Source organism: Pezoporus occidentalis, unplaced genomic scaffold (assembly GCF_034315485.1).
Source record: "Pezoporus occidentalis ecotype Australia unplaced genomic scaffold, CSIRO_AGI_Poc_V1 ctg41, whole genome shotgun sequence".
Taxonomy (NCBI): Eukaryota; Metazoa; Chordata; class Aves; order Psittaciformes; family Psittacidae; genus Pezoporus; species Pezoporus occidentalis.
The window spans coordinates 1641545-1655194 of NW_026915736.1; the positions used below are offsets into that span (position 1 = coordinate 1641545).

The 13650-nt window shown below is 45.6% G+C and overlaps 1 long non-coding RNA gene across 3 annotated transcripts in view; it reads left to right on the forward strand.

Moving 5' to 3' along the window:
- LOC134171609 (uncharacterized) overlaps positions 1–13650 on the forward strand; it is a 103474-nt gene that overhangs the window by 42119 nt on the left and 47705 nt on the right. For all 3 annotated transcript variants that reach the window (XR_009967684.1, XR_009967683.1, XR_009967682.1), the window contains one exon: positions 2890–2973. This is a non-coding gene — a long non-coding RNA (uncharacterized LOC134171609). The remainder of the gene's footprint in view (positions 1–2889; positions 2974–13650) is intronic.

Genomic DNA, 13650 nt, shown 5'->3' on the forward strand with positions numbered 1-13650 from the left:
CAGAGGTAACTGTTATTGTTGGCTCAGCTCTTCACAGCTGTACACTGTTTACTTTCAAACAAAAAAAAAAAAATCAAAACAAAGCAGCTTTGAAAAAAATTGAAATACTTGAGGAAATAAATCTTCATTTTTAACCCTGTTCTATTTTTCTCTCTCTGATACTAGAACCCATATAAAGCCAAATATAGACTTTAACCAGCTCAACAGGGAATAGTGTATGCCTTCCACCCCACTCTCCCCTGCACTGGTGGGGCTAAATCTCAGCTGTGCTTCTGTGCAGCCTTTGACTGAATTTTGTGGGACAGCCTTTATTCAACACTTGTGCGCACCTCAAAAGCTGTCCACTGTCCACTATGAGAAATAACTCACCTCTTTTTCCAGCAGGATGTGGGAAAGTTGCTGGATTAAATGCTCCTCGATCACAAAACTCGCTGTATTGGAGGCACTCAAAATATATGGCCTCTCAATCCCTTGTGAGTTCACAGCATTTCAAGATAAGTATTGCCAAGAAATGTGACTTGTTGAGGCCCACAATTAACTTTCTCAAAAGCAAGAATCTTATTTTTGCCTGCTGCAGATAGAGGGTGCATCTCAAAGCAGCCTTACGTTAAAGATAGATATAGCGTCTGGTTCAGATCACGATACGAAAAAAGATTCAGGTTAATTAGTATTTATTCTTAGTTTATAGTTATTCCTTTTGGTTTGAGCTAACAGGCAGGAACTGGAGCCCCGCAATGTCGTTTCTCTTGGGATGAGAGATGAAAGAGAGAGGCGGTCTCCATGGTGAAAACTTACTTAGGGATGGGAATGTCGCTAAAGAAGACTGGCCATTGCCTCTGGCCCTGTCAGCCTGCAGAGAGGAAGCTCTGAGCAGTGACCCAGTGCTAGCAGGGAGTATAGGGTATAGCCATGTGTCTGAGGGGGTTATGGACAAGGGGAGAGGTCTTGGTTCCCTCCTCCGCCCGGTGACCTCACACCTCCATGCTCACTTGACCCCCGTATACTGCCTGTTGCACTTTCTGGGTGCTTTTGGCTACAGAAAGTGATTGTGCAAGGGTGAGTGAGCACCTGTCCAGCTGCCAGCCTGCGGAGAAGGTGGTTTTCCAGAGCCCCTCTAAGGCTTTCAATTCCCTTTTCTTGCCACTGTTCTCTGTAGTACCACACGGGACGTACCAGCAACACCATCACAGCTTGAGTGCTGCTGCTTATCTTAAATGGACCTGTTTTTCCCCATGGTTCAAGCAGCCAGGAGGGAAAGGGGCCTCACACATGGGAGACCAGACCTTCATGTTTTGCAAGTCCCATACATTTCCCACCCCATCAGTGTTCACCTGGGGTTGAGATGTTCCTAGCAAGCCCTCCTGTGTATTTGGGGCGAGTGCCCCTTCCCCAGTAACCACGGGGATTATTTTACTCCCTCAGGCATGTGCAGACAAGTTAGCTCCTCTTCTAGGGGAAAATGCTCTGCCTTTTCACATGCCCACTTCCGGTGCCCAGGGGAAGATCAGCCCCACAGTGGGCAGGCTCTGGGCCTCCTGCCCTTCAGCCATGGGGCACCACCTCTCCTGCTCTGTGACAGGATCCTCTCAGCAGGCAGGGCTGTGGGCAGGGCACGCTTACCCTGAGGGGCTGAGGAGGCGGCAGCTGGGCTGTGGCTTTCCTGGGTTACTGTCGTGGCTTAGAGCATGGCGTGGATATGGTCAGGCAAGCCTTTGCCTTGTGGGCATGGTTGCACTGGCGTGGCTGGTGGCCAGGTAGTGTATGTAGATGTGACTCTCCCCTGCTCTCCTTTCTGAAAATGTTTGCTTTAAAGTCTAAATAAGATCTAAATTCAGTTCTCCTAATGTGCTTTTGGCTGTCCTCCTTCCATGTCTGCCCTGTGGAGGAGCTGAGGAAGTGTTGCTCCCCACCCAGCCACTTCAAGCAGACCATTGGGATGAGGTGGTGTTCACCAATGCTTCTGTTAACAGGGACCTTAATGTAAAGGTGCTGGGTTGAATATAGATAAAAATAGCATAGACTGTGTTTTTGATTGTAAGTTCACTTGCAGAAGGGTGGAAAAAAGACTTCCAAACTTGCACATAAGCAAAATAGGTGTCAATTTCTGCCCTGGAAAGGCCATGGTAGTCTCTGGAGAGACTACTGGGCAGTAAGTTCCAGCCTTGGAGCACGGTGCTGTGCCTTGCAAAACTCTGCTATCACTAGCTCCTCAGTGGTCTGCAGCAGCCTCAGTGGACAAGACTTGCCACTTTTAGTGCAGGAAAATCCTAAGCTTAAAACCATGTAAAATAAATGCTAAGAACACCCATTTCAGGGCTTCTCATGCCAGCATAAAAAAGGTACTTAAAAAAAAAAAAAAAAAGAAAAAAAGACAGGAATATGTTTCATTGCTTGCTTAATTGTGTAAGTTTTCTTATGTCCTGTGGTGCTGGTGTTAAAGGTGCTTGGTGTTACCAAGGCCAAATCCAAATTAAATCAGCCTATTATCAAGGCTAAATCCAAATTAAATCAGAGTATTTTTCATGTCATTGTGGTCTTGAGTATCAGCTGTTTTAGCAGGTCAACAAGATATTTGGGCCAAGCAGCCCAGTTCCTTCAGAATTTGCCTATGTAGGTCTATTGTATACCTTCCTTCAGAATTCCTTCAGAATTTGCCTATTGTAGGTCTATGTAGACTATTGATTTGGCCACCATTTACAGTTAGTATGGCATCTTTATACTGCTCTTACATGTGCAAAGGTGTGGACACATGGCCTTAGATATTATTAAGTGATTTAAGTCTGGCTTTGTTTCCTCTTGTTCTGCTCTCTCCCCCTGTTCTTTAATTAAAAGGCTGAAATGTGTGTTCAATAAAGTCCTCCAATGGCCTCTGTCTTTTGTTGCTCCCAGAAAGAAGACAACAGAACCCCTGTGATGGAAATGTGTGGACAGCTATGAATCTTCAGTGAACTCCAAACTGTATGGCAGCTACAGGTAAGCTCATAAATTAAGCTGTTACTATGGAAAGCACAAAGCGTGGAAGCCTTTTGTTCTTGCTTCTTGTGTTGATTCCTTGAACGTAAATTCAATTTCATTTTGTGCTCAGATACAGTCTTTTGCATAGGCTGTGTTCTGCAGGTTCAGTGGACAAAGCTGACTTCGTGTTTGGAGATGTGATGAGGCTTGGATAGGCAGTTGTGGTAGATGGGGTTAGGTGGATCTGCCAGCCTGGAAAGCACTAGAACTGGATTACAGTTGTGAAATGCTAGATCTGAAAGACATTTTTACTGTGTCTTCCCTTTCCTTTTCCCTTGTGTTGTTAGTCAGGTTGGACTTAGAATTATAGAATCATAGAATCATTAGGGTTGGAAAGGACCTTAAGATCATCTAGTTCCAACCCCCCTGCCGTGGGCAGGGACACCTTACACTAAACCGTATCACTCAAGGCCTCGTCCAATCTGGCCTTGAACACTGCCAGGGATGGAGCATTCACAACCTCCCTGGGCAAACTATTCTAGTGCCTCACCACCCTAACAGGAAAGAATTTCCTTCTTATATCCAACCTAAACTTCCCCTGTTTGAGTTTTAACCCTTTACCCCTTGTCCTGTCACTACAGTCTCTAATGAAGAGTCCCTCCCCAGCATCCCTATAGGCCCCCTTCAGATACTGGAAGGCTGCTATGAGGTCTCCACGCAGTCTTCTCTTCTCCAGGCTGAACAGCCCCAACTTCCTCAGCCTGTCTTCATACGGGAGGTGCTCCAGTCCCCTGATCATCCTCGTGGCCCTTCTCTGGACTTGTTCCAACAGTTCCATGTCCTTTTTATGTTGAGGACACCAGAACTGCACACAATACTCCAGGTGAGGTCTCACGAGAGCAGAGTAAAGGGGCAGGATCACCTCCTTCAACCTGCTGGTCATGCTCCTTTTGATGCAGCCCAGGATACAGTTGGCTTTCTGGGCTGCAAGCACACACTGAAGCCGGCTCATGTTCATTTTCTCATCAACCAACACCCCCAAGTTCTTCTCCACAGGGCTGCTCTGTATCTCTTCTCTGCCCAACCTGTAGCTGTGCCTGGGATTGCTCCGACCCAGGTGTAAGACCTTGCACTTGGCATGGTTAAACTTCATGAGGTTGGCATCAGCCCACCTCACAAGCGTGTCGAGGTCCCTCTGGATAGCATTCCTTCCCTCCAGCATATCAACTGAACCACACAGCTTGGTGTCATTGGCAAACTTGCTGAGGGCACACTCAATCCCACTGTCCATGTCAGCGACAAAGACGTTAAACAAGACCGGTCGCAACACTGATCCCTGAGGGACACCACTCGTTACTGGTCTCCAGCTGGACATAGAGCCATTGACCACAACTCTTCGTGTGCAGCCATCCAGCCAGTTCTTTATCCATCGAGTGGTCCATCCATCAAATTGATGTCTCTCCAATTTAGAGACAAGGATGTCATGCGGGACAGTGTCGAATGCTTTACACAAGTCCAGGTAGATGACATCAACTGCTCTACCCCTGTCCATCAGTTCTGTAGCCCCATCATAGAAGGCCACCAAATTGGTCAGGCAGGATTTCCCCTTAGTGAAGCCATGCTGTCTGTCACCAAGCACCTTGTTGATTTTCATGTGCCTTAGCATGCCTTCCAGGAGAATCCGCTCCAAGATTTTGCCAGGCACAGAGGTGAGACTGACTGGTCTGTAATTCCGCGGGTCATCCATTTTCCCCTTCTTGAAAATGGGGGTTATATTTCCCTTTTTCCAGTCGTCAGGAACTTCACCTGACTGCCATGTTTTTTCAAATATGATGGACAGTGGCTTAGCAACTTCATTTGCCAGCTCCTTCAGGACCCACGGATGGATTTCATCAGGACCCATGGACTTGTGCACCTTCAGGTTCTTAAGATGATCTCAAACCAGATCCTCTCCTACAGTGGGCGCAAGGTCTTCATTCTCACAGTCCCTGTGTCTGCCTTCCAAGACTTGGGTGGTGTGATCAGAGCCTTTGCCAGTGAAGACCGAGGCAAAGAAGTCATTAAGAACCTCAGCCTTCTCCAAATCCAGGGTAGCCAGTTCTCCTGATAGCTTCCAGAGGGCGCCTGTGTTGTCCCTAGTCTGTCTTTTATTCGCTACATACCTATAGAATCCCTTCCTGTCATCCTTAACATCCCTAGCCAAGTTTAGTTCTAACTGGGCTTTAGCTTTCCTAAGCTAGCTTCCCGGACAGCATCACTGTATTCTCCCCAGGCCGCCTTTCCTTGCTTCCACCTTTCATAAGCCTCGTTTTCCTTCAAAGTTTCCTCAGCAGCTCCTTATCTACCCAAGGAGGTCTCCTGGCCCTCCTGCTGCACTTCCTCCTCGCTGGGATGCAACACTCCTGAGCTTGTAGCAGGTGATCCTTGAATGCCAAACAACAGTCTTGGGCCCCTTGCCCTCTAGGGCTGTATCCTATGGAACCTTACTAAGCAGGTTCCTGAAGAGGCCAAAGTCTGCTCTCTTGAAGTCCAGGGCAGTGAGCTTGCTGCACGCTCTTCTCACTGTCCTGAGGATCTCAAATTCGAGCATCTTATGATCGCTGCAACCAAGGCTGCCCTGGAGCGTCACATTTCCAACAAGCCCTTCCCTGTTGGTGAGCACGAGGTCAAGCATGGCACCTCTCCTTGTTGGCTCCTCTATTGCAGAAGAAAGTTGTCTTCCACACAATCGAGGAACCTCCTGGATTGCTTGTGCTGGGCCGTACCATCCCTTCAACAGATACCAGGGTGGTTGAAGTTCTCCATGAGAACAAGGGCCTGCGAGCATGAGGCTGTTCCTGTCTGTCTGCAGAGTGCTTCATCCACAGATTCCTCTTGATCAGGCAGTCTGTAACAGATCCCCACAGTAATGTTTCCCATTGCTGTTCTTCCTTTAACCCTGACCCACAAACTCTCTGTTGACTGCTCCCCTGTCCCCAAAATAAGTATGTATGCTGAAGTGTTTCACTTTCTTTCTATAACCTTCCTTTTATCTCTGACTGCTAAAATGCAGGTTGTCAGAATTGATACCCTGTTTCCTTGCTGGCCCTTCAGATTCCAAGTGTTTTTGGTTAACTGCTGATCTGAGTGCATTTAGGAGGGTGGACATTTTGCTGGCATTGTTGCAGTTTGAGATAGAATGAAAATCGCTTTTGGACCAGTATGCTTGGTGTTTCTAGTGCCCTTGTAGTATAAGGAGTGGGCAGATGCTGTGGTGGGCATGTAGCCTAAGTAATGCTCTATGGGTCTTCAGATAGATGAGGCTATCATAGCAGGTGGGTTATTGCTACAAGCAGCAGTCCCCTTCAGTGCTGTAGGCCCTGCTTTGTTTGGAAGGAGGTGGAAGAGAGGAGATGGAACATCTGCTATCCACAGCCAGGCTTTCCTGCCTTCAGGGAACCAGCAGAGCAGCCTGTTGCACTCTGGCATTGTCAGTACATCATCCTAGAGCAGAAGGTGGGTGTCTCAGTTGAAACACACTGCTTTTTCTTTTCAGAGAACTCTCTCTAAGCCTCCCATGCCACATGCTTCTGTCCTCACTGAGGAACTGCAGTAATACCCAACCATGCAACCTCCTTTTCCCTCTCCATATTCTTGGAAGAATAATGGACAATTCCAAGAAAGTTGCTCAAATCTTAGGCAGTTGGGCTCTATCTGTCCTGACATCTCTGTAAGACCAAATGCAGACTCTATGGACATTTCAGCCTGTTAAACTCATCCCTGGAAGAGCCCTGCTTTTCCGCTTGGAGGTTGTAGTGTGCAGAGTGGTAAACTTCATTGAAGTGTTGGAATAATCAGTCCATAGACTTTCACAAAGTTATGAATCCCTCTCCACAAGTTAAGTCACTTTTCCCAATTCTTCCCGTCTTCTCTCAAGGCAGAACCATTTGCTTCAGTAGATCCTTGACTGCATTGTCTGTTGCATGGCGCCTGTTACAATACTATCCAAAGCATTCAAGACCTTTCATGAATTTGCTTTATGCTACTCACAATGGCTAGAGAAGTGATACTTACAGAGGAAACATTAAAGTAACCAAACAGCAACTGGGGCTATAGAACACAGTGAAGGAGCAATGCCACTGCTATCCTGGCTCCCCATATGTGGTATCCTAAAAGCTACAGCTACTTTCCCATGTTACCTTAACTGCGTGAACAAGGGTGGAGAGGAAGCAAGAAGAGAAAGACATTTCCTCAGCTATTGCAACATGCCATGATATGTAGATCCCCTCTCCCTGCCGTGTGACAAGCATGGTGTAGGCCACAAAGTGCTGCAATCCTTATCGGGACTTTTTGGCCATTTTGTAAAAGAATTCCATCTTTGCTGTCACATCTTCCTCCCTTGCTGAAAGGGGGACTGACTAAGTAGCGGTGCTTCAGTGGCAGATGCTATTGTGAAAATGGTTTGATGGTGATCTAACTGGGAATAAAATTCTCTTAGAGGTCTGGGCAGACATTTTCTTACCTCTCTATGATATGGCTTCTGTTGGCTGGTGCATGAAACCAGCCCACAAGGTACTAAAAGTATGAGCCCTGTTGCTTGTAAATGGCTGCTCTTCTTCCAAGCTGACACATGTGGGCCTTATAGTTGTGTCCTGCACTAGTACTCACTGGTGTATTAGAAACAATAATGGCATTAACTGTTTGATATACCTAGTAACATTTTCTAATGGGAGAATAAAATGCCAGGATTGATGTTTTTTGCTCCTCTGAATGCAGTTAGCATGCAATCAACACTAACTGTTTTCTTCTCAGCCTGAAATCACATTAACATTAGTCATGTAAAAAGCTATACTGTTTTGAAATAAATATTTATTAACATATCCTATTGTGGTTTATTTTTAGTCTGCTGATGTGTTTGACTAGTATCTCATATGACCATGACATTTGTAAACAGAGGGAGGGTGTGTCACTGTCCTTTAGGTTGGTATTTTCTTGGTAATTGTTATCAGATTGTGATATTCACATGTCAGACCCTAAACCTGAGTTTTAACAGTGCAGACAGGAGAGAACTTGAAGGAGCTTGAGTTCTTGTGGTTACCAGCTTTCCTAGTTGCTTTTAGCTATGTTTGCGGAGGAATGGTTCAGGTGCATAAATGCAGAGGACAGTGTCATTTCAGATGCCCACACAGGTGGTGCCTGAACTTCAGCTATTGTTGCAGAGGAGCAATGTCCTCCCAAGTGTCCTGTGTCATGGTCTCAGCCTTATGCAGGCATTGTAGATGCCCAGAAGTGGCTAAATTGTGTTGTACGACTTGTGCAGGCAACTGGCTCTTGTCCTAGGTTTCTGCCAGCTGTTTTCCATGGGTGTCACTACAGAAATACCTTCAGCACACAGCCATCTGCTGACACCTTGAGAGGAGATCCTCGTGCCTCCCACTGAACAGGCACAGGCTCAATTATCTTAGCTACTCCCTAGCTCCTGCATCACTCACTGCAAGCTTGGCAATTCGGGCAGCCTACAGAGAGAGATGCGCATACTTTTTCCCTCTGATACTATTTAGGAAAATTTCCACACTTGTATGAGAAAACACAGTGGTCTTGCCAGCAAAAGATGGGGAAAAGCCTGAAAACTTTAACACTGCCATGCTTTAAGGTGTAATGAATTTGGTTTCTTATACATAATTGAAATTCATATATCTATGTGAATCGTATCCATTGGTTTGAGGCTTATAGAGCTATTGTGCAGAAGATCAGCAAGTAGTTCACTTGGGCAGCAGCTTGGCTAGCAGTGATGAGCTGTGGAGGTCATTGTGAGACCCAAGAAAGCCACCTGCTTTCTTACATCTCTGTTTCTGATGATGAACTGTAGAGAGAGAAAGTGTCTTTCACATTGTGGTACTTTCTCAGTACTGAACTGGTTTTCTCTATAGTAATTTCGGCAGCTGTCACAAGAGTGGAATGAGCTTTGAGACTGTGAGGATGTGTCCTTTGTCTGAGGTGATGTTTGGGAGTTAGCTGACAGATTTCATGCCCCAGACATGAGGCTGAGGACACCAGTGGGGACATTTGTGCAGTCATCATACAACACTGGACATGGTGTGAAATTCTGCCTTCAGATAGGCGGCAGGTCTCCTGATGCAGCAAGGTCAGCTCTTGGGTACTCCTTACCAGCTGTGCCTTCTGAGGAGAGGGACAAGGGCTGCCTCAGTGAGACATGTCCTACGTACGGGACTGCTGCCTCACACTTGTGCCGCTGCTGAGGGGTGCTGTTGCTGACATATCGTTTCAGGCTGAGGAGGGGTATAAAACTGAGGGCCTGCTTCCATGCATGGAGGAAACATGTTTAACTGACTGTAAATGGTATTTTCAAAATAAAGCAAGGGATCTGTCTCCACTCATTGCTATTTCCATCCTGCCACAGATTGCCACACACCTTCTCATCTTATGCGAGCACTCACGGGCATCATTCAGGCTGTGGTAGGTCAAAGCAAGTGCTTTCTGTGCCTCTCCTAGCCTGGCTGGGTTTGGCAAAAGCCTGCTCAACCACTGCTGCGGGGAGTTTTAAGTTCCTAAATCCCTTTGGCTTAAAAATTGTTGATCTGCAGAGATAGAAAATGTGGTGGATGGAATTACCAGTTATGCAGTGAAGAATGAATGAGAAAAAAAAAGAAATGTAGGAAATGGAGAGTCAGTCAGCTTGTTACCTAGGAGAGGGGGATTTATGGGAATGCCAGAGTCCTTGCTGCCTTGGGGAAATGCTGTAATGACAGGCCAGTAAGGCAAGAAAGAGCCAGAAGGCCTTGTCATTGTGTCACATTGATGGCATGCTTCAGTCCTCAGCTGGGTGGGTGAGTGAGTGGTGTCCATTGCCTTTGCTTCAAACTCCTGGTCAACAAATAATGATGTGATTGTTAAAATCCTTCAAAAAAATTTACAGGCCATGCCTTTTCCCATCTTCATTGTATTTGTTTAAAGCAGTGGTGCTCAAGAAGGGTCTCTTATCTCAGGAAAGAGTTCCTCCCAGCCCATGTTGGATGAGGGAGCTGTGCAGAGGCATATGTACCAGCAAAGAGATCTGTGCTCAACAGATAGCTCAATTTCTCTTGGTTCATAGGGCATCCTGACTGACCTGCTGCAGTCCCAGCTGAGCTGAGAGCAGAGTGTGGCAGGAGGAGCTCCACTCCCCACTTCTGGTTATATCTTGAGGAATGGAGGCCCATTATAAAGTCAATGGCTTCTATCAGACCTGCAAAACTAAAGATAAATGCTAATTGCCAAAGCCCTTCTCAATATGAATGGGATACATCAGGTCCTAAAAAATGCACTTGCTACTTTAGTTAAAAATAAACAAATCAATTCTTGGGCTTTTGCACATTTAAGCTTCCCTAAGTAAGCAACAGATTTTTTTAGAAGAAAAATTTTACCAGGAGGCAATCCAGCAAATGACATTAAGAATAATCAGGAGCACTAGGAGACCCATATTAAAATCTTAGTTTTGCCAGCATTTCCCAACATATTCCTAGAAAAATGAGCTAAATCATTTATAAGACAAGAATTAATCTTTCAGTGGTATACTTTTCTGATAAAAACAGAACAATGACAGGTTTCTTACACAAGGAATAAAATTCACCTTGTTGATGGGGTAATGTGATAACTAATTAGATAAAATGTTTTTGTAGTGGTTTTGACCCAGTGGAAAGGTAGCTGCTATCAGTTTGCTGGTTGCATGAAATCACTACGGGAAATAGCATGTCTTGAAAGAAGCGATTGCTGAAATGACCCTCATTTGAATCGATTGAGGCAAAGGATTGTGCTATTCTCATATTCTTCATATTTTGTTATCTGTCCTTAGTGAAATGGGAGAGCTGATGGAAGCACTGACTGATAAGGACTCTTGCTGTACAGTGAGCGTTTGGTTACTATGGGGGCCTTTCTCCCTGCCAGGCTAAACTTCTTGCTGAAAGAACAGGGAAGGCCCCCAAAAGACGCACTTCTTCTAAAGCAAACAAAAATATGTACCAAAGCTGTTTATTTTTTGGATTTTTTTTCCACTTGGTGACAGTGAGGCGGTCTTAGCATTTGTTTCACAGAAACCTCTGCAGTTGATCAAGATTGATCAAGACAGGCGATGAGTAAGATCATGCTCTGCTCATGAAAGCACCTTCTTCCAGAGACCACTTGTCCTGGGTTCAGCAGTAGCAGTCATTTCTCTCCTTCATGGTAGCTGGTGCAGTGCTGTGTTTTGACTTTCAGCTTGGGAACAGAGCTGATAACAATGATGTTTTGGTTTGGCCAAGGACTTTGTGAGCCTCCTGCTCTGCCAGGGAGGAGGGGAAGCCAGGAGGAAGCAGAGACAGGACACCTGACCCAAACTGACCAAAGAGGTATTCCATACCACAGCACGTCATGCCCAGGATGTAACTGGGAGTTAGCCGGAAGGGCTGGGAGTTTGCAGGGTTGGAGGAGGTATGGGTCAGTGCTTGGTCGGGCTGGGGGGGGCAAGTTATCGGTCAGCTGGTGCTGAGGTGTTGTATTCTCTTCCCTTGTTATTTCCTTTATCATTATTATTATTGGTGGTAGCAGTAGTGATCTGTGTTATACCTTAGTTACTAAACTGCTCTTATCTCAACCCATGGGAGTTGCATTCTTTTCGATTCTCCTCTCTGTCCCTCTGGGAGTATGGGGAGGGCAAGAAGGGGGGGGAAGTGAGTGAACAAGTTGCCTGACTGGGTTTAAACCACTGCTTGCTCCTAATCTGCTGCTAATTAGTCTCCACCCTGTGATAGTGACTCATTATATTCTTTGCCCTTTTCCATGGCTGCTTTTGGTGTGGAAACTGAAACAATATTGCTCGCTGGAAATCATCATCCTGTCATCAAATTCATCAGCACCTGTAAACCTAGAAAAGAAGGGAATAGAGTTGCTTCTTTTTGGTCAGTGAACTTTGACAAGAAATGTTCTGAAGTTCAGCCATGCTATGTTATGGTGATACACTACATATAGCATCTGGCTAGTTTCTATAATGTCACAAATTATTTTATTTGTTAAAACAGCAAAGCTATTAAGCAGCCTCTAAAGCTACTGTAAGGAAAAGGTGGAGGGATTCCACACTTGAGGTTCTTCAGTGCTTCTATCAACCGTAGGTGCCTGTGTTTGTGCTTACCCATAGCTTGCCATGAGATGCATTGCCTCCAGCCATGACTTCCCAGTTTATTTACAGGACTGTGCAGGATGTTGCCCTACAACTTACCTGTATCCCCTTGTTCCATGTATCACTGGATTAAATGCCTCCTGCTGTGACTCAGATGAGCTGGGTTGAGACCCTCAGGATTTATGGAAGCAATTAGTTTAAGATGAGCAACTTGGGAAGTTGCTTAGTGGGTTGCATAGTGGGTTACCGTAGCAGATGCACACAATCATCCCATTATGCCTTAACCCATGCAGTGGGATAAAAGCCTCCTATCTGTATCCACTGTGATGGGTGGCTGCAAAGCTTTATTGTGTATGCCTAGGTAACAGGAGCAAAACTGGAATGTGTCATTAAAAACTTTAATTAACAAATAGTATCACACAGTCAGTAATTCGCCATGAATCCATGTCTGATGCTGTATTGCTGCTTCCCCCATTGTCTCTGAATCCCCAGTGTCTGCTGTTTCCCTTGCTTTAGCAATTCAGGGCTAGGTGGCATCTTAGCTTTACAAACAGGCTAATGAATTGCAAAATGTAATTCACGTGGATGGCCAGCATGTGTGTCTGCCCTGGCAGCTGGGAATCCTGGTCAGCTCTTGATGGGGAATAAGAATACCAAAAACATGGCTGAGCCTTTCTGTCTGGGCTGCTGGGTCTTAGAAGGGTAGGGAGTGTAAGGGTGCTCTCCCAGGGTGCTGGCAGGAGGCTGCTGAGCCCTGCCCACAATAGTAAATTACTGCTTTTTTTATTTGCTGTGGTCCTCTGAGAATTAGGATGATTGTATTAATCCTGATGGAAGTAATTCCATCCATTGCACCTGTATTGTGCTGAAAAGAGAGTAGTGATTGTGTCCAAAAAGGCTGCATGATTGGTGACAATGATCAGTGACTAGTTTGATGGAAGGATAAGAAGATTGTAATAAAATGATTTTTCTGTGGCACAGCAATTATAAGAGTTGGAATAGCCCAAGCGTCCAGTAGCACCTCAAAGACTGGTGGCTTTTTCTACTCTTTCTCCATGTCCTTCTCTTAATAAGCATCTGCTGCAATAAAAGCAAAGATGCAGAAAGCGAGGGAAGAGAATCATCTGCACTCATGTGACATGGTAAAATAAAGACAGCTTTTTGTGAACACCCTTGGTGAAATGGTTCTATGGTAACACCAGAAGTTATGAAAGAAACAAATCCTCACCACTGAATATTTGTTCCTATTGCAGTGAGCCTTGGTAAAACTCAAGTAGTCCCTGACCTTATCGTAGTAGTTTACAGTACCAGTAGTTTCCTGCCATGACTCAGTGGCTGGAACAGTAATATCTGACAGTCGTTTTTTCCCTCTCTCTTTCCAGATCTCTTTTGATGCTTCTCAGAGTGGGCGGGGAGAGACGAGTGACAGATACAGTCCTGGTTCTTGCCCTTCCTCTTGCCCCCTTCCTTTAAAGCAAAAAATAAATAAATCAACCTGCTTCTGCTTTTTCTGTTACTCTTAGTCCTCTTATCCCTCAGGCTTCCCTTTCACACATGTCCTTGAC